The following is a 23,073-nucleotide window of genomic DNA, read 5'->3' as shown; positions in this document are numbered from 1 at the left end:
CTTTACTTTCCCTCCCTCAGCCCATGGAAAACCCTATTCTAGGCAGGGAGTGGAGGAATTACGGCTCTCTGACCCCTACTTCTCCCACACATTTTGTCTATACATCATCCCCCAAACTCTAAGATTCCCCCCCCTTTAAAACACAGAGACAAAAAGTGCCCATAGGCTATTTCTACTTTTTGACTAGCTGCATCCTCTCCCCGCGGCAATGAGCTCAGGCTTGCCCATATACTTGGAAAAGGGGAAATACCAGGAGAAAAATGTGCCAAAATAACTATATCACCACACCCGCAACAACATTGTTCTTGAAGCAACAACATTAGATAACTAATTGGTAGGGTCTTAGACTGTTGCAAGAAAGGGTCCTCCCAAATCTAAAATTCTGTAGTTCTACTAAAGCAAGGTGAGGCCAGTTGGCTTGTGCTGCCAGAAAGGACAGGAAAAGCCACGGGCATCTTTTGAGGCAGACAGCAGCAGTGGGTCAGACGCTGAGAAAGTGCTCTGGCTCACTAGGTTTGAAAGTGCAAGATTCTTAAGAAATAATAGTGAACAAAACTGAAAACTCTTCTCTGATGCCTAATGGTTGACTTTGCCTCCTCTCTCAAAACCTCTAGCCGTTAAATGGAGTCTTTCACTTCTCTGCCAGGCTAGGCCCTGCCATTTCCTCAGCTCCAATCCCCTCACTGTGCCTTGATAAGATGTCTCAGTCTCTGGGGACCCTCACTCTTCTGCCTTGGGGTCAGGACATGGTGGCCTCTGAAATTTTACAGAACTTCATTATCAATGAACATTTATCAATGTGGGGTGTTCAGAGCCCTGTGATAAGGTTTCACATATTGTAAACCTCAAGGGGGTTCCAATCACGTTAGAGAGATGAAGTATGTGCATAATCCAGCACAACCTATCCTAAATGCCCTCTGTGCCATTACTCTAGGAGTTTGGAGAAGGAGAGGAGCGTGAAGCAGAACTCTCAGCTGCTGAGTCAAAAAGGCGTGCACTTGTGCTGCTTGCGTTGCAGCTGCTTTTTTGGAGGCCCACCTAAAAATAAACAACTCAAGCTCAATCTGCAGAAATTCTGCCCTGAGTGGGTATGCCTGAGTTCAGGAATGATGAATGATTCTTAGACCTTAGATAAGCAACTGAGAAGGAAGTCTCAACCTCAGCAACACCAGCAATTAAGACTAATAATATCTATCTCTGGCTCTGCTTCGAAGATGAAAAAGATGAGATAGCTGAAAGAACACAGGTTGCCGTTCAAATATTTACTGGGATTGTTCATTATTATTTTATATTCAAGAGGTACAGCAGGCACTTTAACATTCTGATCTGACTACTAAATCCAGAGTGAGGTCCTTCCCTCCAGACTGATCACTCTGGTGTTTAATCAGATTCTGAAAGCCTCAGACTACCAAAGCACCCATTTAAAAAATTGCTATTTAAGATGAATGTCTTACCTTTTATGTTGCATTTTTGAAACTGATTTCGATCAGAACAGTTCTTTGATGTTGTAAATACCCACACATCAGCTCATCTACTTTCAGATTAATCAAAATATTTAGGCATCTTCACAGAAATTTCTCATATTCATAAAACAAGGCTATAGTTATTGACTTTCTGATATTATAATATGTTTTGGGAAATCACTATGTGACTTGTGTAAAAGGAATAAAAGCTAGTTGCATGGAACTACATTGTCAGAATAATGAATGCTTTAAAACTACATTGATTCAAAGCCTGCCTGGCTCTCCTGCTCTGGCTGTGGAGAGTGTGCCCCAGTGAGTCTTAGAAGGAAGGAAACTCTTCCTTTGCCCCACTTCCTGTGCCTTCTCGGAGCTGGGCTTCTAGCCAGTGGGAGCAGAGAACGGCCAAACTATTAAAGGTCAACGGCCAACGTGGTGTTCTCAGCATCTCTCAGAGGTACTTACGAAACTAGTTGCAGGGAGCTGAGTGGCAGCGAGTGCACCCCAGAGAGTACACTTGAGTTTTTCATTCCACATGATTACATATGTAAATTGGTTTTGATTCCCTGGGCACCATGGGGGGTGGGGGTGGGTTGTCGGGGGAGGTGGAAGAGAAGCATGCTGGGTAGGGGCAGGGGCCTCAGAGGAAGCTGGTCTGGCATTAAAAATGTGCTACAGACATTTCCCTCAGGTGAAGAAGCCCCACAATCATGAAAATCCAGACAACCAGGCAAGAGCTGTGAATCTAAAAAATGAGGCTGAATTTCCAAGTGACATATGATAATCCCTCAACACATTAAGAATTCTACCTTGCATTAGCAATGACTTCTTTTTCTTGAATTCTTCATAACTGGCTTTTTAAGATTTTTCCTATTATAGCCAGGTAGGTTAACACATACCCACCCTGCTCTCTAGACTAAAAATCCCCTGGAATGATGCGTAAATGTCTGTGACATTTCGGTTAATTGGAGTTGGTGTTGGGGAACCTTTTTACTGTTAGCAGCTACAGGCATAACCTCTGGTTGTCTTCACTAATGTGGTTTGAGAGGATGCAGGGTTGTGTTGGAAAGTGTGGACAGAGGCAGGGAATTTGGAAAACATATGAAATTTTTTATTAGCTTTGTACATTTGTGACATTTCAATGACAAAATATGAAAAGAACTTTGCAAAATCATATTCTCAATGGTAGTATAAATAGGATATGAACATACAGATAAAAGATAATACAGTCTGTTTAAAACACATTATAAGGTTGAAAATCCTTATCAAGTTTGCCATTTCACCCGGGAAAACGTAAGATATCCTAACTGAAATGTGCTGCCAGACATGGGAGGGTCAACCATAGAAGGAGGGAACTGAATCAAGAGGAGGTGGGACTTGGGGAATAAAATGGAACAGAGACTGGAGGTGAGGGATTTGGACTGAGCACAGCATTATCTACAAGGTCTGACAACAGACCACAGGTGATGGCTGTGCAACAGGCAGCATCAGGAGACCCAACGTGAGGGTGAGGGCAACGAGCGTTTTAACCACAGAGAATTTCAGAGCAAACAATGTTTAAGGGTCTTACCAGCACTGCCCAACAGGAACATGTAATTAACATTTTCTAGTAGCTACCTTTTAAAAAGTAAATAGAAACAGATGAACTAAATTTTAATAATATATGTTACTGTACCCAGTACATCCTGTCAGCAGGAGGCACTAGCTACTTCCAGTGCCCAGTAGCCACACGTGACTACGACAGTGCGGAAATCAGTCAGGCTTGGGCACCAGGGAAGTCTGTCAGTCTGGAGGAAGCCTAGCCTCATGAGGACTGATGGGAAGTCTTATGTTAACTGTTAATTCACAGAAGAGAAAAAACACGTTAGAAAATTCATTAAAAAATTTCCGTCTCATTTGTGGTGAAAACTATAAAAAATAAAACATCAGTGAGATACTGTTTCCCACCTGTCAAAATAGCCAAAGTTTAAAACAATTGCAGTTGTTTGAGGTACCTATGCTGCTATTAACAGTGTAAAGTAGTATAACTGTTTTGGAGAACAACATTACATTTCATGACAAGGGTTTTTAATTTTTTTTTTTTAACTTCTAAGACTCTACAACAAAAAACAATAAAAGTGATCATTTATTGAATGCTTCTTATATAACAGATAATATGCTTAGCAGATGTTTTAAGTCTCTTAATTCTCACACCAGCCCTATGAAGTAGTTATTATTATCCAGTTTTAACTCCATGAAAATAAACCAAAGTATGGAAAAATTTATATATCACTGTGTTATTGTAACATTGCTAAAAGGAGCAAAAAAAAAGATTTCCCTGCCCACTAGAGAAAAAAACTGAGAAAAAACTTAAACGATTCAAAATCAAGGAATGGTTACTTAAGTGAACCTACTCAGTGGAATTGATGTTTTTACTAAAGTGTTCTTTTTTTTTTTTTAAGGGAATTTTTTTTTAAATAAGTATTTTAATTAATTAATTAATTTATTTATTTATTTTTGGCTGTGTTGGCTCTTCATTTCTGTGCGAGGGCTTTCTCTAGTTGTGGCAAGTGGGGGACACTCTTCATCGCGGTGCTCGGGCCTCTCACTATCGCGGCTTCTCTTTTTGCGGAGCACAGGCTCCAGACATGCAGACTCAGTAGTTGTGGCTCATGGGCCTAGTTGCTCCGCGGCATGTGGGATCTTCCCAGACAGGGCTTGAACCCGTGTCCCCTGCATTGGCAGGCAGATTCTCAACCACTGTGCCACCAGGGAAGCCCACTAAAGTGTTCTTAGAGATATGTAATGACATGGAAAATACATGTCTTAGTCTGATATTTTCTCAGTAAAGCTCCATAACAGAAGCACTAAATCTGGGTGGCATACAACAATAAACATTTATTTCTCATGCACGTGTTTGCAGATTAGCTGGAATGTGGCTCTGCTTTTGGCTTCAGATAAGCTGGCTTTGGTTGCAGGCTCAGGTACGATGCACTGTATTCACTTTAGAGCCTGAGTTGAAGGACATCTGCTACCCCTGGAGTGCAAGAAGGCATGAGGGCACGAGGACAAGAGTAACTGCACAGCACATTTTAAGCATCTGCTTGCTTCATGTCTGCTAACTTCCCATTGGCTAAAGCAAGTCACATGGCCAAGCCTAAAGTTGAGGAGTGGAAAAGTATCCTCTTCCTGCCCTGAGAAGGTGGCAAGAATGTGTATGCATAATTCTATTACAAGAGAATAAAGAATTGTCACCAATAATTCAATCTACCACAGTCTGGTTTCCAACACTGTTATTCACATCCCTGCCACATACACTCACCCCCATCCGAACATCCCCGCAAATCTCATTCCATGATGGCACCAGGATAGAAAGACAGCATCTCTGGATCTGCGTCAACTCCAGATGTGATTCTTCTTGAAAGTCAGAAAATGGACTTGATAAAGCTGGCATGATGGGCAAGCACAATGCACAATGTTGACAGGGTAAGTGGGTTGTTGCCCTTTGAAATTTTTAGACAAGTTATCTCCCCCCTCCCACATCCAACATACAAAAGTGGAACAGGAACAAGATGACTACAATAAACATCCCCATTCTAATAGGGGAAGAAGGAGAAGCATATAGTAGTCATGGGTTTATAGTAATTGTGAAATCCTGGTAGGCGAATGTTGCCGGGCTCCCCTACCCAGCGGAAGGGAATGTTCTTGGATTAGATTCCATTACTGCACTCTGGGAATAACTTCCCAGACCCCAGTCTGGTTTTCCCTCAAGCTCTTGGTACTACTCTTTGGGAAGTCCTTCTTTGCCAAAATTCCCCCTTGGCCACGTCTGAAGACAGCAATGGAGAATATGCCCCATTAGCTAGTGGAGCAGCCTTTTCAGCTTGCTCCCTACCTGAAGAAAGTTGGGAGAATAGGAGTCTAGAGGTATTTTCATATCTCAAAGAGTCATGATCACTTTTAGTTCAAGCTGACAAATTTTTCTCAATACAATTTAATTTTTCATTCCTGCAAATCCTAGGATTTCTGAGCTCTGTTCACTCTCAATTCTGTTTGAAAACCAGCCATGTTTTTCTCTGCACCCATCTCTTACAGTGCCTTTTCAAATGCAGTTAGCAACAACCCACTTACCCTGTCAACATTGTGCATTGTGCTTGCCCATCATGCCAATTTTATCAAGTCCATTTTCTGACTTTCAGTGTATTGCAAGTAACAGCTCTAACAAATGTTTCACTACTAAATAACAGGGAACTAAATAACAGGGATCAACATTCTTCCAGCCTCGCATGACAATATCCTTGTTGCTCCCTAGTCCCAAAGCTGATGGCACATATTTTGGGGTTTATTATGGCAGCACCCTATTTCTGGTACTTATTTTAGTTTTATTTAGCTATTGCCACAATAATGGTAGGTAACAAATAACCACAAAATCTTAGAGGCATGCAGCAGTAAACATTCATTTCTCACTTATGTGGGTTGGCTGGGGTTTGGCTCAGCTTCCAGCTCAGTGGCAGCGAGGCTTAGGTCTTGGCCTTGCCTTGGATTCAGGTCTGCTCTACTTGTGGTTGTTCTGTAGCCATGGCTGCATGAGCTCTTCTCATTATGGACAACCACATTGCAAGAGAACAAGCCCAGCCACAGCAGCATATTCCAAGCCTGTGCTTGCATCATATTGTATTGTCCTTTTATTCTGTATTTTTGATGCTCTGGCATTTTTAGGGCCTTGCTGACCCTGGAGGGATTGCCCTTCCCAGGGTTAGCTAATTCCCAGAGATAGTGAATAACTAAGTTTTCCAGTATGCCTTTCATATGCAAACCAATACAGAGTCCACACCCACAAGCATCTCCTTTATGGAGCTCTTATATTCCTGGCCAATATTCCCCTTCCCTTATCACCCCAGGGCCAGGTACCAGGCAACTAGGAACACCACAGAGCCCATAGAAACTATTAAAAATAGCCAATCTTGCTTATGCTGTTTTGCCTGTTCCTTCCCACAGATACCTCAGTAAAGCTCTTGTCCACATTTTCCCCTTGTTCCCTCTGCCTCCTGACTGACCCTGTGTGGCCTGTGGTATGACATGCCTCCTTTTCTTGAGATCTGTGAGTGAACAAACTATCTTTTCAATAGCACTTATCTCCTGATCTGTTGACTTTGCTATACCTGAATAATAAAGCATACATTTTAAAACACCTGCCCACTAATATCCCTTTGACCAATTTAAGTCACTTGACCAAGCCCAAAGTCAAGGTGTGAGGAAGTACTCTCTGCTCACCAGCTTTGGCGAGAATGAATGCATGCTTCTGTTAGAAAGGAGTGAAGAATTGGACACTGTTTACAGGAGTGGTAAGCATGTGGATGTCTAATTCTATTAGAGGAATTAAAGTGAAGAATTGGGACTAATAATTCCATTTGCCAAAACTGAGATAGGCAATACGATTTCAAATATATAAAACCTAATCTATGCAGAGAAAGAAGTCTTGAAGGAAATACATTAAAATATTAATAGGGTATATTTTTGGGTGCTAGGACTGTGGATGATTAAAATTATTCTTTCTTCCTCGATTTTACCAATTGTCTTTCATGAGAATATATTTATTTTAAAATTTAAAATGTACAATATTATCTAGAAGCTGAGTCTTCTAAGTATTAAATTAAAATTGCTTGAATATCTTCTGCTTAAGATCACTAATGGTCCTAAAAACATGGGCAAGGACGAGGTGCTGCTTTTTCCACCTGTGAGAACACACAGGCTTCCAGAGCAGAGAACCATGAAGGGTCTGGCATGGGTCACCCTCTTTTTTTTGCTATTGAAAGTGTGGTGCACAGACCCCCAGCATTGGCATCACCTGGGCACTTGTTAGAAATACATACTTCTTCAGGTGGTTTGCATGCACATTAAAGTTTGAGATGTAAACTGTTTATTATAACAAATTAAACACATTTTTACTTCATAATTCAAAGTGGTTGATAGTTATCATTATTTTAAAATTAAAAACAGGCAGATAGTGGGATAGATAGGCGAACAGATTGACTGGCCCAATGAACAAGTACCAAGAACTTTCACACAATAAAAATTAATTATTAAATCTATAGTCTTATTGATTACAAGTTTGATGTGGGCCCCTGTTCCAGGCAGGAGAGCATTTCCCCGCCAAATTGTAACAAAGAACTATAATTCTGGGAGGTGTTAGTTGGAGGTTAATAGATGTCCCCCTGTATGTTACTACAGCTGTAATAGATGACTTGCAAACTTGGTGACTTAATACAACACAAATTTATTATCTTACAGTTCTGGTGGTAAAAAGTCTGAAAAGGGTCTCACTGGGCTAAAATCAAGTTGCAAGCAGGGCTGTTTTCCTTCTGGAGGCTCTAGGGGGGAATCATTCCCTTGCCTTTTCCAGCTTCTACAGTCAACCTGCATTGCTTTGCCCCCTTCCATCTCCAAAGCCAGCAATGGCCAGTTGAGTGCTTCTCATGCTGCCTTACTGACTCTCTTCCTCCTCCCAATTCCACTTTTAAGGACCTTGGTGATTACGTTGGGTCCACTCAGACAATCCAGAATAACCTCCCTACCTTAAAGTCAGCTGATTAACACCCTTAATTCCCCTTTGCCATGTAAGATTCCAGAGATTAGAACATGGACATCTTTGGGCGGTCATTAGTCTGCCTTCCATACCCATGAAATAGAGATTTGGTGGTCACATAAATCTGCAAATAATATTTCCTTCTTGGATTTTGCAATGTTCATCAGCGTAGTAAAGTCTCAGAGAATTCTTGAAGGAGGCTTTTAACTTTGCCCAGACCAGGAACTCTTCTTTTACTTGCACATTTCATGAAGCTGAGCCTAAAAAATATGAAGAAATTCAGAGAAAATCAAAGAACTGGTTTCTGTCCTAAAGGGGTTGAAGAAAGTGTTTTATTTCTTTAATCATGTACTGTATTTCAAATTAATCCTGAATTCATTAGTGCTGAAGGCATGCAGGGCAGAAGAGTGAGTGAGGACATCTGTAGAAATAAGAGGCCCTAATTACCAGGCTTCTATTCCATTATACAGCAACGCTGAGCGCAGCAGTGGTTTGTGGGAGTCGATGCCTATTTCCATTTTTACCAGTGACATATTGTGGCATTATGAATAATTAAAAAAAAATCTGTCCTGGTCTCTATAACTCTTTCTTATATGTAAAATTGCATTAACAGTATCCCTTTCATCCAATACCATTGTGGGGTTTTAATTAATGTTAAAATGCTCTTTGGCATCTATGTGCAGAAAGTTATTAAATTTCATCACCAAATATTATGATGGTAATAAGGACTAGCTCACCAATATTTCATTACATTTGCAACTTTTTTTTCCATTAATTTACTGCATAAGTCATCAATGGCTATATACAGTATTATCCCTATAGCCAGAGCAGAAAGCTTATTTCATCTTTTAGATATCTCATGTTGAAACCAAGAAATATAAACTAGAGAAAGCTGTGTCTTGTAAAAATAAAATTCCCAGAAGGCATTTTTTTAATGTGGTGGGCATAATGATTGCTTACAATAAAAAAGTCTTGAAAGGTCTCACTTGTTCTAAGATTATTCATGCAGCAATTATGCTATTGATGACAATCTGCTTTTATGATAATGTATTATAAGCTCTTCTGAACCCACTCAACAAAGCATAGTATAATGCTTGCAATCTCCCTCAGGACCTCTCTTGCCAAGATACCTATTCACTTCCTTGATTAGAAAAAGCTAAAAAATATAGGTGTCTTTAAAAAAAGAGATAAAGTGAATATCAGTTGTAGTCTACATTGAATTGGAACTTGTAATTTTAAAGTGAAGATTCACAAAAGAGAGAAATTGTTGGGTACTCTGACATATTCTTGATGGTCTTATTTATCTTAGTGCAAACACTGTACTTGTGAGCCCCTACACTGTGTGTATGGCACAAAGGAAGGGGACCTATTTATTTTATTTTTTTATTAATTTTTAATTAAAAAGATTTTTTTGGCTGTGTTGAGTCTTCGTTGCTGCATGCGGGCTTTATCTAGTTGCGGCGAGCAGGGGCTACTCTTCATTGCAGTGCGTGGGCTTCTCATTGCAGTTGCTTCTCTTGTTGCAGAGCACAGGCTCTAGACGTGAGGGCTTCGGTAGTTGCAACCCTCGGGCTCAGTAGTTGTGGCTCGCGGGCTCTAGAGCACAGGCTCAGTAGTTGTGGCGCACAGGTTTAGTTGCTCTGTGGCATGTGGGATCTTCCTGGATCAGGGATCGAACCCGTGTCCCCTGAATTGACAGGAGGATTCTTAACCACTGCACCACCAGGGAAGTCCCTATTTATTTTATTTACAATTTGCCAAGAGCAAAAGGGCTTTCCCAACTCAAATCTTAAATTTAACCTTGCATTGCTATAGGTTTTCAAGTAACTATTTGTATTTCAAGTGAGTGTTATTATTTAGGTTCTTAAGTTTCTTCCTTGTTTTTGCAGAGTATGTAACACATACCTTGGGTGAGTCTACCGAAAAAGACAGTCGAATTACATGTTAAAAGAAAGTGTGCTCCCTGATCTTAAAAAAGGTTAAATCTCACTCTTGTTTCACTCAAGTTTAGTTACAACATTAAATTGAGATTAGATCCCTATGGGTAGAGTGAAAGCGCTACTGAAACATCTATTTGCTGTCTTTATCCGTGTTCACAGTCTGCAAAACTTACTAGTTATTATATGAAAGATGCTTTTCATCTTCAAGAGCAGGATTTTTTCCTTATTTGTTTTCCCTCCACTTCATTTTGACTTGTAGATATAATTTGGGTAAACAATTTAAAGATGGGTGAAAAAAAGGTTGGTTGAAGCTTCTGAGAGCAAACAAATTGATTAATAACCTGATCTTTGTAAACTAGGTTACAAAAACATTTAAGTATGTAAAATAAAATTTAAAAACAGGTGTAGAATTCAGGGTAAAGGAATATGGACAGAGAAAAGTAAAATGAGACTGAGTGTGAGGTCACACTTAAAATGCATCCTACTTTTGTAGCACACACAAGCAGGTTTCTTGAGTAACACATACAATTCAGGCTCACTGGGATGCATACTCCATAGGGTTGGGACACACACATTTAGTTCTATATTTTTTAGCACCTCATGAAATGAGGGAAATAACCTCTGATGAGAATCTCTTGAAGATAAAGGGAGTCAGTTAGCCAGAGTCTAAGTATTCTCCACAATGAGGCAAGAGAAGATAACGAAACTGTCTTTCTCTGTGTGTTTCCGTCTTTCTTAGTCTCTGTCGCTGTCTCTACTTCTCTTTTTCTCCCTCTCATTTTGGGATTGAGGCTGAATTTGTTCAGTTGAATTCTCTGAAATTAGATGTGCTTATGGTACAATGCAACTGTTCTCTGAACTGGGCTGTTCAAAGAACAGAATTTTAAAATCCACTTACCTCTGTTATTTTCAGAAAGGAGGGGAGTGGTGTAGTTGATCATCTGAAAATATCAGATGATACAACATAATTTTATTTTTAGCTTTGAAATGCAACCATGGGACTTTAAAACAAAATCCAATGTGCTACAACCAGTCATGCCCAGCTGGCACTGCAAAAAACTGATAGTCACCAACAAAGGGAATTATCAGTGAAAGCAAAGGACTAAGGAAAGTCCTCGCCAATAGCTGACTGGTTTGCCCCAACGGTAGAAGAGTTGTGTGTTGCTTATAAATCTGAGATAGCAATGTCCAGTGAACCCAGTGATTTCCACCATCAACTGCTGTGGGCGAAAGCGGCTCTTGATTTTGAACACTCACATATCAGGGTGCTTTGGAGATGTAGAATGTTGTCCTAGCTCTGTTGCTAACTAGCTCCGTGACCCTGAGATAATTACTTCCCTATTCCCCGTCTGTTTCCTCTCAACCCAATGTGAATTGGACTAGATACCTTTAAAGTCCATTCCAGGACTCAAAGTTTAAGCAGGGCAGTAACATCTTCCCTGCATGTGTAAGCATGTAATATTTGTTTTACCTCTCTATAGCCAAACTAAATTCTCATGGTCCCTATTCTAATGATAGGAGAGAGAGAGAGAGGGAGAACAAACAGTTGTATTTAGCCACTTCAAAGTACCTTATTTTCTTCTAGTTTAGAATTTAGTCTTTTGGTGTGGTTACTCAGAATTTAAATTTAGTTGATTAAAAACTCAAGGTCTCTGTTAAGGTTGTCTTTTCCTCTCTAGGGTTCTACCGGGTTTGCTTGTTCTTGCCTTGTCCTCTTGATCCCCCCTTCCTCGTCTTCCTCCTCGTGTACTGCTTCTCCTCCTTATGATGGCTTCTGGGTACAGGGGACATTTGTATGATAGTGTGGGGTAGAAGTGGGGTTTCTGGCCTGGGGTGGTCTCCACCTGAGTATCTCACGCCACCAGTCCCTGCTCATCCTTCTGACATGTACCAACATCTAAGCTGGTGCCCTTTATTGTGGTCATGCCATCTGATCTTCAGGCCCATGGACTTTGTGCCCTGCTTATCCTGGCCCCCACCCCTGCTGCAGCATGCTGGAACTGTTGGATGAGAGCCAGCTATGAGGGTCAGGAACTTTAAGGCTCTCTACCTAAATATGCTGTGTTACATTTCTACTCCCCTGAATCTAAACTACTCTCCTGAATCCCCTGAATCTAAACTCTCTCTCTGGTGTAAATCAGACTCTTCTTTCCTTAGATTCTTAAACCCACTCAGGGGTTTCCATTTTGCACCGAGCCAGTCTCAATCCTAGGAGAGAGTATACTCACCTATGTCTTACTATCTCTCTTTTCTGCCTCCTGGCTGGGAGAAATCCTTTCTCTTTTCTGTTAGAATATCAAATCCTGATCATGTCGCATATCCTATCTTTCTATGTTTCATACTAAGCATTCTATACTCATGTCCTCTACGCTTTACTACTTAGAAGTCAGCAAAAGTATTTCCCCCCTGCTTAACAAAGTTTGGCTCTTGCAAATTAGAAATAAAAATCTGGCATTCTTATCTTCAAAATGTGCATGATCAGCTTATTTAAGAAGTTAGAAGCTGAAAGCTGACTACTCTCTTCCTTGCTTTTAGGCAAGAGATTCCAAGACTTCTGTGGGCAGAGGACAAAATGGGTAGCAAGAATTAACAAGAATAAAATGATACAAGCCAATATCTCAATATATTATTTAAAAACAGCACTGGGTTTTACTTCTGGGAGTATGAAGTAGACAGGCTTTTCCCTGTTTCTCCTGCGAAGAACAACACCCCCTGGACATTATATATAAAACAAACATAAGAATGCTCTGAAAAGTGGAGAGAAGACAGATTGGCTAGGAACCTTGAGGCCCAGGCAACAACACTGCAGTGATCTGACTGATTTTTTTTTCTTTTTGCGTCATATATCCCAGACTTGGAGCTGAATAATGGGCAATCCAGAAATACCGACAAGGACAGACAAAAAAAAAAAAAAAAAAAAAGTAAAAAGCTAAAACAAAAGCCTGCTCTCTCTAACTAAAAGAAATACAAATCAGAATGGACAAATAAAACTGTCTCTATTTGCAAATGACCTGATTATCCATACAGAAAATCCTAAGGAATCTAAAAAGAATTACACTGTAGAACTAATTAGTAAATTCGGTATTGTTGCGTGATATACATTAAACCTATGTAATCAATTGTATATTATATGTATACTATATGTACTGTTTACTATAAAAGAACATATGGACACCAAAATTAAAAAGAAAATACTATTTACAATTGCTCAATGATTGTGAGTACATTGAAACACAATGAAATACTTAGGTATAAATCTAACAAAACATATTTAGGAAGTATATGCTGAAAACTACAAAACGCCGATGAAAAAAGTCAAAGATGATCGAAGTAAATGGAGAGACATGTTACATTCATGAGTCTGAAGACAACATAGTAAAGATGGTAATTCTTCCCAAATTGATATACAACTTTGATGAAATTCTTACCAAAATCCTAGCAAGATTTTTTTCTGTAAAGACATGATTATTCTAAAATTTACATGGAAAAGAAGTAAAATAGTTAAACAATTTTGAAAAAGTAGAACAAAATGGGAGGAATCAGTCTACTTGATTTCAAGACATTATTTAGCTACAGTGGAGAGATAGACACAGAGATCTGTTGAACAGATTAGAGAACCTATAAATAGACTTACACAAATATGCCCAACTGATTTTGACAAAGGTGCAAAAGCAATTCAGTGGAAGAAAGATTGCCTTTCAACAAATGATGCTGAAACAATTGAACGTTCATAGGCAAAAAAACCCCAATGGTTCTCAACCTAAACCTCACATCTTACATAAAAATTAATTCAAAATGGATTATGGACTTAAAGATAAAATGTAAAACTATAAGCTTCCTGTAAAACAACAACAAAAACAGGAGAAAATCTTGAGGATCTAGAGCTGGGCAAAGAATTCTTAGACTTGACAATAAAATCAAGATCTATAAAAATTTGATAAATTATTATACACCATTAAAATTAAGCACTTTTGCCCTGGGAAACACCCTGTTAAGAGGATGAAATGACAAGCTACAGACTGAGAGAAGATATCTGCAAACCACGTATCTGACAAAGTACTAGTACCTAGAATATATAAAAAAACGAATGAACTCTCAAAACTTAATGGCAAATTAACCAAACCATCCAATTAGGAAATGGGCAAAAGACACAAAGAGATATCTCATTAAAGAAGATATACAGATGGCAAATAAGCATAAGAAAAGATGTTCAACACCATTAGTTAGTCATCAGGTAAATGTAATATAAATCTACAATGAGATATCACTATGTACCTATCAGAATGGCTAAAATTAAAAAAAAAAAAATATTGTGACAATACCAAAAACTGGCAAGGATGTAGAGAAACTGAATCACTCATACACTGCTAGTGAGAATAAAAATGGTACAGCTTCTCTGGAAAAACAGTTGGCAGCTTCTTAAGAAACTAAACAAGCAACTACCACACAACTCAGCAACTGCACTCCTGGACATTTATTCCAGAGAAATAAAAATTTGTGTTCTCACAAAATCCTATACACAAATGTTCATGGCAACTTTATTTGTAATACACAAATACTAGAAACATTCCAGAGGCCCTTCAATGGACGAATAAACAAACTATGGTATATCCATATCATGAACTATTACTCAGCAATAAAAAGTAATGAACTATGAACAGCTTGGTCTCCGGAGAATTATGCTGAGTGAAAAAAGCCAATTTCAAAAAGTTGCATACTGTATGCTTCCATTTATACAGCAATTTCAAGATGACAAAATTATAAAAATGGAGAACAGATTAGTGGTTACCAGGGGTTAAGGGGTGGGGGTATAGGAAGTGTCAGGGGAGGTGGGTGTGGCTGTAAAAGGACAGCATGAGGGCTCCTAGTGGTGATGGAAATACCGTATCTTAGCTGTATTAATGTCAATATCTTGGTTGTGATATTGTACTTTAGTTTTCTAAGATATTACCATTAGAGGAAAATGGATAAATGGTCTATGGTATCTTTGTATTATTTCTTATAACTAAATATGAATCCACAATTACCTCAAAATAGGGAATTTTAAAAGTATATGTATTAAAAATAAAGCAAAAATGATCTTATATTTAGTACCTGTGCCCCATACACACTTTCTGGTACCTAGAACAGTTCCTGGCCAATAGAAGATAATTCATTTTGTTAAATGAATAAGACATGCATTTGAAACAAGAAAATGATTCATAAATTGATTTTATTTAAGATTCATAAATCTTAAAACCTCCAGGAGAGATAGGAACTCTTTCTCTTCCATTATCTACAGATGTTTTACAGTCTGTTCCCCTCCCCCTGTACTACTGGTTTATTCTTCTAAGTTTGTGGACCTTTGAAGGATTGTTGGAATCAGAATATGCTTGAGAGCACAAGCAAACTTCCCACAGAAGCCAGCTGAAAAAATTTTCATTTTTCCAAAGAACTTCTATTCAGTTTTGTTTTTTTCTGACACACTGGGGTTACCAGTTTCATGCATTTCTTCCTACTTTGCATGTACTTGATATCTAGGTCTTAGCTGGCAGAGGCCCCAGTCTTAATTACTGGACCAGTATCCTCCCTGGGTTCCTGCCTTATGTAATCCAGCACCCAGTGAGGTTTCTGGAAATGAGTGTTTTCGGAGAGAGAAGGGGGATCATGCTTTTGGCTGTTTACAGTTGGAATTCCCTGGGAGGACACTCTCAGTTTACCCCTCACCCTAAGTAGGGGAAGATTCCCAGTTGCCTGGGGGAGTTAAGACATTTCCGCCGAAAGGAAACCGTGTCTCCGAGAACTCATTCTGCTCAACAGGAGTGTTTCCACCCTTACAACTCTGGGGCTGGGAGAATACATTTTGAAGGTCACGAAGTAGAGATGGTCAGATCAATGATCAATTTATGCTTCTGAGGGAATTGGCATAGTCACAGCCACGGGAATGTAGGGCCTGAAGTCAATTTATCACATAGCTGATGGAGCGGCTCCCTCTAGTGGTCGGAGCCTGCGCTGCTGAGTGAAGCAAAAGGGCATCTTGCACTAACTCAGAAATTAAGGTGAAAGAACACAGAGCCTTAATTCGGCCACTAGCAACATCTGACGTTCATAAATGCATCTTCAAGGTTTATAAAACAAGCCAGACTCCACAGGCACCTAGACGGGAACCTGGGTTATGACTGGCAAACAGTTAACCAGACGCAGAACCGTAAGATGCCTGTTTGCCTTTGAGGCCCCCTTCAGCACTTCTTTATCCCCACGACTGTGAAACCTCCCAGTTCCTCTGAGCGCAGCCCACCACATACACATTAAGAATTCAGTGCTATTGCCTGGATCAAGATCTGTGATCTAGTGTCACACTCTTACGTTTTTCTGTGAATATAAGTCAGTAGATTCCCATTCTAAGCCCTGTTCTAAATGTGAAATTGAACGCCGTTAAATTACAAGCATCAGGAAGAAGTAAACATTGGTTAGGGCAGTAAGCTTAGCCCAATCCAGCCCAGCTCAGCCCAGCTCAGCTCAAGTCTTAGAATCCTGGTCTCTGGATTGTTCTGGGGTCTTGGGGAGGCAGCTGAGTCACGACTTTTAGCATTTGACTGAGGCGCCTAAACTCTCTACCAGCTCTGCAAGTCCTTTTTCACAATGGTTCCTTTGCCCAGATACCGTTTACCATCTTCAAAAGTTTCTTTCTTTTGCTATTTATCCTTAACTGGATAATTTATATAGGTTATCATGTTATTGGGGGGGGCGTGGCTTTGACATTTTGGAATTCACTCCATCTGGTAAAGGCTCCTTGTTTCCTTAAGGAGAGTGGTGTTTTCAGGTGGTGACGCAGGAATGAGGAGGGTGTGGAAAAGAGGTGGCTACCCACCTCTTTATTGTATAATAGTTTGATAAAGTACATCTTAAAATTACCACTGCTTTAAAGTACACTTTAGCACAATTTTTTATTTTAAAGTTTTAAATACCATTAAAGAATTTATACTTTAAAAGACACTTATGCTTTCAAAAAGGGGGCAATGCCCCCCAAAAACCTTTGACACAGTTCTGAGCTGAAGAAAACGGTGCAATAACGACAATAGCTAATACACACTGTGATTGCTGTGTCAGGTGCTGTTGTAAGTGTTTTATATATTGATTTATTTAGTACCCATAACAATAGTGAGATAGGTTACTATTATATTCCCTATTTTACAGATGGAAAAATGGAGGCATAGTGATTCTGTAAAGTGCCTAATAAATGTCACCGAATATAAGGCAGCCTGACTCAAATCTTGGACTTGAATAAAGAGACCTATTATAGTCCTGATGGTATGATTTAGGACAAGTCATTGGAGTACCTCTGAGATTTTCTTACCTATGAAATGAGGATAATAATTCTGCTCTGTGTGCTGCACTAGGTTGCCACAAGACCATTCATTTATTTCCCACATATTTGTTGAGTGTCAACCGTATGTCTACTGGAAACACAACTGTAATGACAGATATATTATTGCCCTCATACACTTCATACTCTAATGAGGGAGACAGAAAACAGATGAACAAAGAAATAAATACAATCATTACAAATTGTACTAACATCTCTGAAGGCAATGATGCAGGGACTGAGATAGAGGACCAAAGTTGGGGGGCAGTGGAGGGCATTTAGTGGTGTGACTACAGCTCCTTTAGATGGGGGACTAGGGTAATCAGCAAAAGCTCAGAGAAGGTGATATATTAGTAGAGACCTGGAGATCCACAGAGAGCTAGCCATGGGGAAACACTGGAGAAGATGGAAGAATAGATTGTTCCAGATGAAATGGTGTGTGAAAAAGCCAAGTGATAAAAAGGGGCTAGCTATACGAGCAGGAACTGAGACCAGTATGATGCCATCAATGAAATTATTGTACATAAAGGTGTGAAAAGAACTATCAAAGTTAGGGAGTTAAAATACCCTGAAACAAAAACACTGATACATTTGGTGCACTTAGGCCAGTGGAAACCAAACCTCATTTCTCATTTTTCATGAGAAGAAGTGGTTTAAATAGTCCAGTCGCTCCTTTCTTTCTCCTCCATGCCCATCAACGCATGGAGACATATTTGCTCCTGTGCATTTGTTAGTGTAACAGAATAGTTTTTGAAACATTTGGGTTTATCTTTCTGTGTTTTTTTCTTTCCTGTTCTCCTGAACTCAACCTTCCCTCCTTTTTTAATTTCAGGGATATTTCTGCAGTTTCTTTCAGGCCTTTTGTTAAAACCCTATGCCACTGAAGGAATAAGACTGGATGCCATTGTTCTCTTTCCATTGGCTCTCTATACCATTTTCTTTTAATTCTTATGTTTTTCTTCTTTATTTACCCAAGCAATATATAATTAATATAAAACACAGTGAACAAAATAAAATAAACTTAAATTACCTAATATCCTACCATGCACAGATAAGTAAGCATTATCAACATTTTAATGTCTCTGTAACAAACTTTTCCTTTGTTGTTTCCCTTGCAATTCATATATCCTACCACTAGGTGATGGAAGACTGTCAGATTAGTAGGTTGATTAAAGAAGAGGTAAACTCTTTTCCACTTTTTGTATTTTTCAAAACACTATTAATATAATTAGACATTGAAAGTTACTAGCAAAGGTCAGCTTTTTAAGAATTAAATGCCTTAAGAAAAATGTATATGCTGTACTTAGTATTATTTAACTTCACAGCTTAATTAATTAACTAATTAATTAATGTTTTATCACTCATCTAAAGTTTACTTTGGTGTCAAAAATCTCTGGGAAATTGTACATGGCTTTGAGGTCTAAGTCACACTGAGTGGTAAGACTTTTGTCTGCTCTGTGATTAACTTAAAGAATTATTTTCTTTTTATTCTCTGATATTTATTTTGTAGGTACCCTTATATCAGGAAGAAGATAGAAATAGCTACAGATTAAATTTAAAAATCCCAACAATTTAGCAGAGTATCTGGCACATGATAGATATTTAATAAACACTTATTTCCCTTATTACCTGTCTCCTTTTTGAACCTAAGAATGCAGAAGCTGCCTTGGTTTATTTTTCCTAAACTAGATAAAGATATTTTTCCTTCTTCCTCCCTCATTCCCTCCCTCCCTCCTTCCTTTTCTTCCTTCCTACCTGTGCCTCTCTTGCAAGAATTACCACCCACCTCTACTTTTCTCTCTAGCTGGGTACAATTTAGAACCTATTTAGATAAACTAGTTATTGCTGATTAAACTTGGCAACTTATTACTTTTAGCAAGCTCTCAATCAAGAAATATTTAGACTTAATATGTATTTAGATCTGTTGGGAAAAAAAATGATAATAAAAAATGTAAGAGAGAAAGGGTAAGTAGCAGCTGGTTTGTTTTACACATGACCTCTATGGTCCCCCTCCCCAAAGTCCTGCATCCCTTTCACAGAATACTGCATTCTGACCAGAAATTGAAAAGGTTGTAACTTTCATTTCATCATAATGTCCCAGTTGTCTTCTTTCTTTTGCCCTTAGAGGCTAAGGCAGGATTTTGTAATTCTCATTTTTTTTCTCATACTGTTGGATGAAAAAACTAAAATCAATCCTGATATTTGCACTCCCAACTGTTACACTGTAAATACACCAAAAATGCAACTGTCTTTGAACAAAAGATTTTGAAAAGTCTTTGAACAAAAGTTTGTTTTGGAATGGGCTTCTCATTCCAAATACCCTCCTTATATGTGTCATTAAAAAACCTTGTATAGTTTCTGAGAAAAAAAATTTGTTTTAAAAATATGCCATTCAGAAATATCTTCTTACCTTTTTGCTTCTCTCTCTCTCTCTCTCTCTCACACACACACACGCACACGAAATAATTTAATTTAATTCCCTTGCATTGGGGACATGCTTAGTAGCAAGCTTGGAGACAAAGTGGAAAAATGGCCATTTAGCCTAAGAAATTAGATTTCAGTTTTCCTCTACCAAGAAACAATTGTATATAGATGATAAAATATTGAACATTTGTGACAGTAATTTTATGTTATCCATTTAAAACTCATCTGACAGTTTTAAATATGGAAATTTTAGTTTCTTATCCATATCAATAGATATTAAAACTTCTACAATTCCTTATGGCTATGTCAGTCTTGATGTGCATAATGCCTTTTTAAAATAAGACTCAGCAGAAAAATCTCCATAATTATCTGGAGGTTTGGAAGAAACAAAATTACTTTTTTATGGCAACTTAATAGCTTCTTAAATCATTAAATTGTTCCTTCACTTTAGTCAGTGGTTTCAGCTGAGTTGTGAATCTCAAATATGTAAGTATTTTTCAGTCTAAATGCTGGAAGCATCACCTGGTAGTTTGAGGCTAGCAGGAGCCTTGGAGCCATCCTCTCCTTCCAGGTCTAGCCTCCATTTTTCCAGGGACTTGCTTCAAGTCCCATAGCCAGATGGGGTGGAGCTGGACCTAGAATCCCTGACTATGACACTCAAGACAATCTCTGTGCTAAGTTGTTCCCTCAGTCCTAGAGACTCCAGCCTTTCCGAACTTTTCCTTTGAGATCCATTCAATGATGTAAAAGACACATTTCTGTTGAAATGGCGTGTTCTTCAGTATCAGAGCAGGAATGATGAATACCACCCTAGGGTTTTTTGTTTTTTTTTTTTAACATTTTATTTATTTGCTTGCGCCAGGTCTTAGTTGCATCAGGTCTTAGTTGCAGCAGGCGGGCTCCTTAGTTGTGGCATGCATGCGGGCTCCAGTTCCCCAACCAGGGATTGAACCCGGGCCTCCTGCATTGGGAGCTCGGAGTCCTACCCACTGCGCCACCAGGGAAGTCCTTACCCTAGGGTTCTAAGGCACAGAAATATACTTCTCAAACATAGATATAAATAAAACATTAATGTGATAATCTAGTTCTCAGTACAGAATATACTATGCTTTCTATAATAAATTGTACTAATATAAATAGGAAACTTTGGATAGAAAAGTATAGTGAGTTTTAATACGAAAACAGTAAAAGTTATTTATCTAAGATGCCCAAAATTAAGGCTTCCTATTATTTTCTGATTACTTAAAATCATTATATAAGCAAAGCATCAAACTTCTATAATTTGCTCCTGAGAGAGAACTTTTCTGTAAACATGCTTCCTTCTTCCATTTTTTTTCATAAGCAACAATTCAGTAATTTTCCTTATATCTCATTTAGACAATTGAGAATTCACATGTAGTATTAAACATTTCTCTTCTTCTTGAAATGTATTTGATATATATATACTTTTGATAACATTTTCAATTCTTCAAAAATTGAGGAAGCAGTGAAGGATTGGCTTCCTGAAACTTAATTCTAAGCAACAGAAGAGATTTAGGATGGGGCAAGATTTCTTAAGGTACAATTAATTGATTACATCTATATTTTATGTTTTGATTCAGGAAAACATAGTTAAAAGCAGAGAAAGCTGATGTTTATTATTCTTGGATAAAAGCATGCCAAGGATCAGTAGAAGGTGTTGTAAACACCTCTTGACTTTCAAAGGAGAGTGATTAAGGATTTGTTTAAAAGTGTTAGCATGGAACTAAAAGAATGTCACCCTCTCATTCTCTCAGGCCAGAAATACAGGAAATTCTGGGGGAAAAATTCCTCTGAACTTGAAGATATTCCTAGAGAATATTGTTCTATGAGGGAAAATTTAGGTTTAATTTCACATGTAAACCTTCACCTGAAACTCAGAATCCTTTTTCAGAGAGGTTTCAAAGGCAAGCTGATTTGACCAAACATGTGGGAGTCCCAGAAATGGCATTCTTATCAGAGTTTTTTTGAAGTAATATCAAATATAATTGTTTCAATGTTGTTGATATTAAAAATGGAAGAAAACTCGTTTTATTTAGTCTCTTATTCTGACTTTACCAAGATACCATATTTATTGCTATTTCCACATTTCTCATCATTCTTCAAAAGTCAAATCACAAGTGTTAATTAAATGTCTACTGTATGCATTTAATAACTGTGATGGAGGTTCTGGTGGAGAAATAGGTAACAACCCATTCTTTTCTTACATTAAAACCATTGCATTCTTTCTCACTTCTCTGACCTCATTCCATTGATCACCCTTCCTCTATTTGCTACTTATGAACTCTTATTTGTCCTTCAATACTTCAACTTGAATTTCCTCTTCTCTGACACATCTACCCAGATTCAGCCAAACTGACTTAAGCCCTTCCTCCTCTGTGTTTCCAAGGAAATGTGTTCATTTTGCACATTATGACATTTTACATGTTGTATGATACTTTGTTGCCATGTTCTATCTCTACTGGGTTGCAAGATCATGTCTGTGTCATCTCTGCAACCATATCCAACATAAGGTCTCATTAAAAATTTGATTATCTTTGAGGAACTTGCTGTCAAGCAGGAAGCATATTTAAAATAACGAAAAATCATAGGAGGCAATAATTAATTCATTAATTTATTCAACAGATTTTTATTAATTGCCTATTTTGGCCTGGTTAAAAAAGTAAATAAGATAGACTTCGTACTGATTTCATAGAATTTAAAGTTTGGGCTTAGAGGTAGATATTAAATAATGAATTATACAAGTGATTTGTAATTAGTGCAACAATAAAGAAGTACTGCGTGCCAGGAGAATGAAGAATAGGTACAGGGAACAGCATGTTCAAAAGCCCTGAGGTGATAAGAAGCTTGGTCCTTTCGAGAAAATGAGAGAAGATTGATGTCATTGATACAGGAATAGAAGGAAGAGACTGGCAATAGATCAATTTGGGGAGCTGGGCAGAGGCCAGATCATGCAGGGACTTTTAGGTCACATTAAAATGTCTGGAATTTATTTTAAAACCAAAAGAAAATCATTCAAGAATATGAAGCAGGATTGTATCATGACTGAATTTAATGTAAAAAAAAGCTTATTCTAGCTGTCAGATGAATACTGGATGTGGGGAGATAAGTTGGGTGAATGATGATTGTAACTTATACTAGTGTGATGTAAGTGGGAATAGAGAAAAGTGGATGGATTTGAAAGACTTTTAGAAGCTGGAATCCACAATATTTAGAGGTTAGTTGGATATGCGTGTGTGTGTGTGTGCGCGCGCGTTTGGTATTTCGTGCTGGATGAGCGAGCGGTGGAAGCATGAGGGAGAAGAAAATGTCAAAGGTGAC

Source organism: Balaenoptera ricei, chromosome 8 (genome assembly GCF_028023285.1).
Source record: "Balaenoptera ricei isolate mBalRic1 chromosome 8, mBalRic1.hap2, whole genome shotgun sequence".
Taxonomy (NCBI): Eukaryota; Metazoa; Chordata; class Mammalia; order Artiodactyla; family Balaenopteridae; genus Balaenoptera; species Balaenoptera ricei.
Note: the sequence above shows the minus strand (reverse complement) of the source record.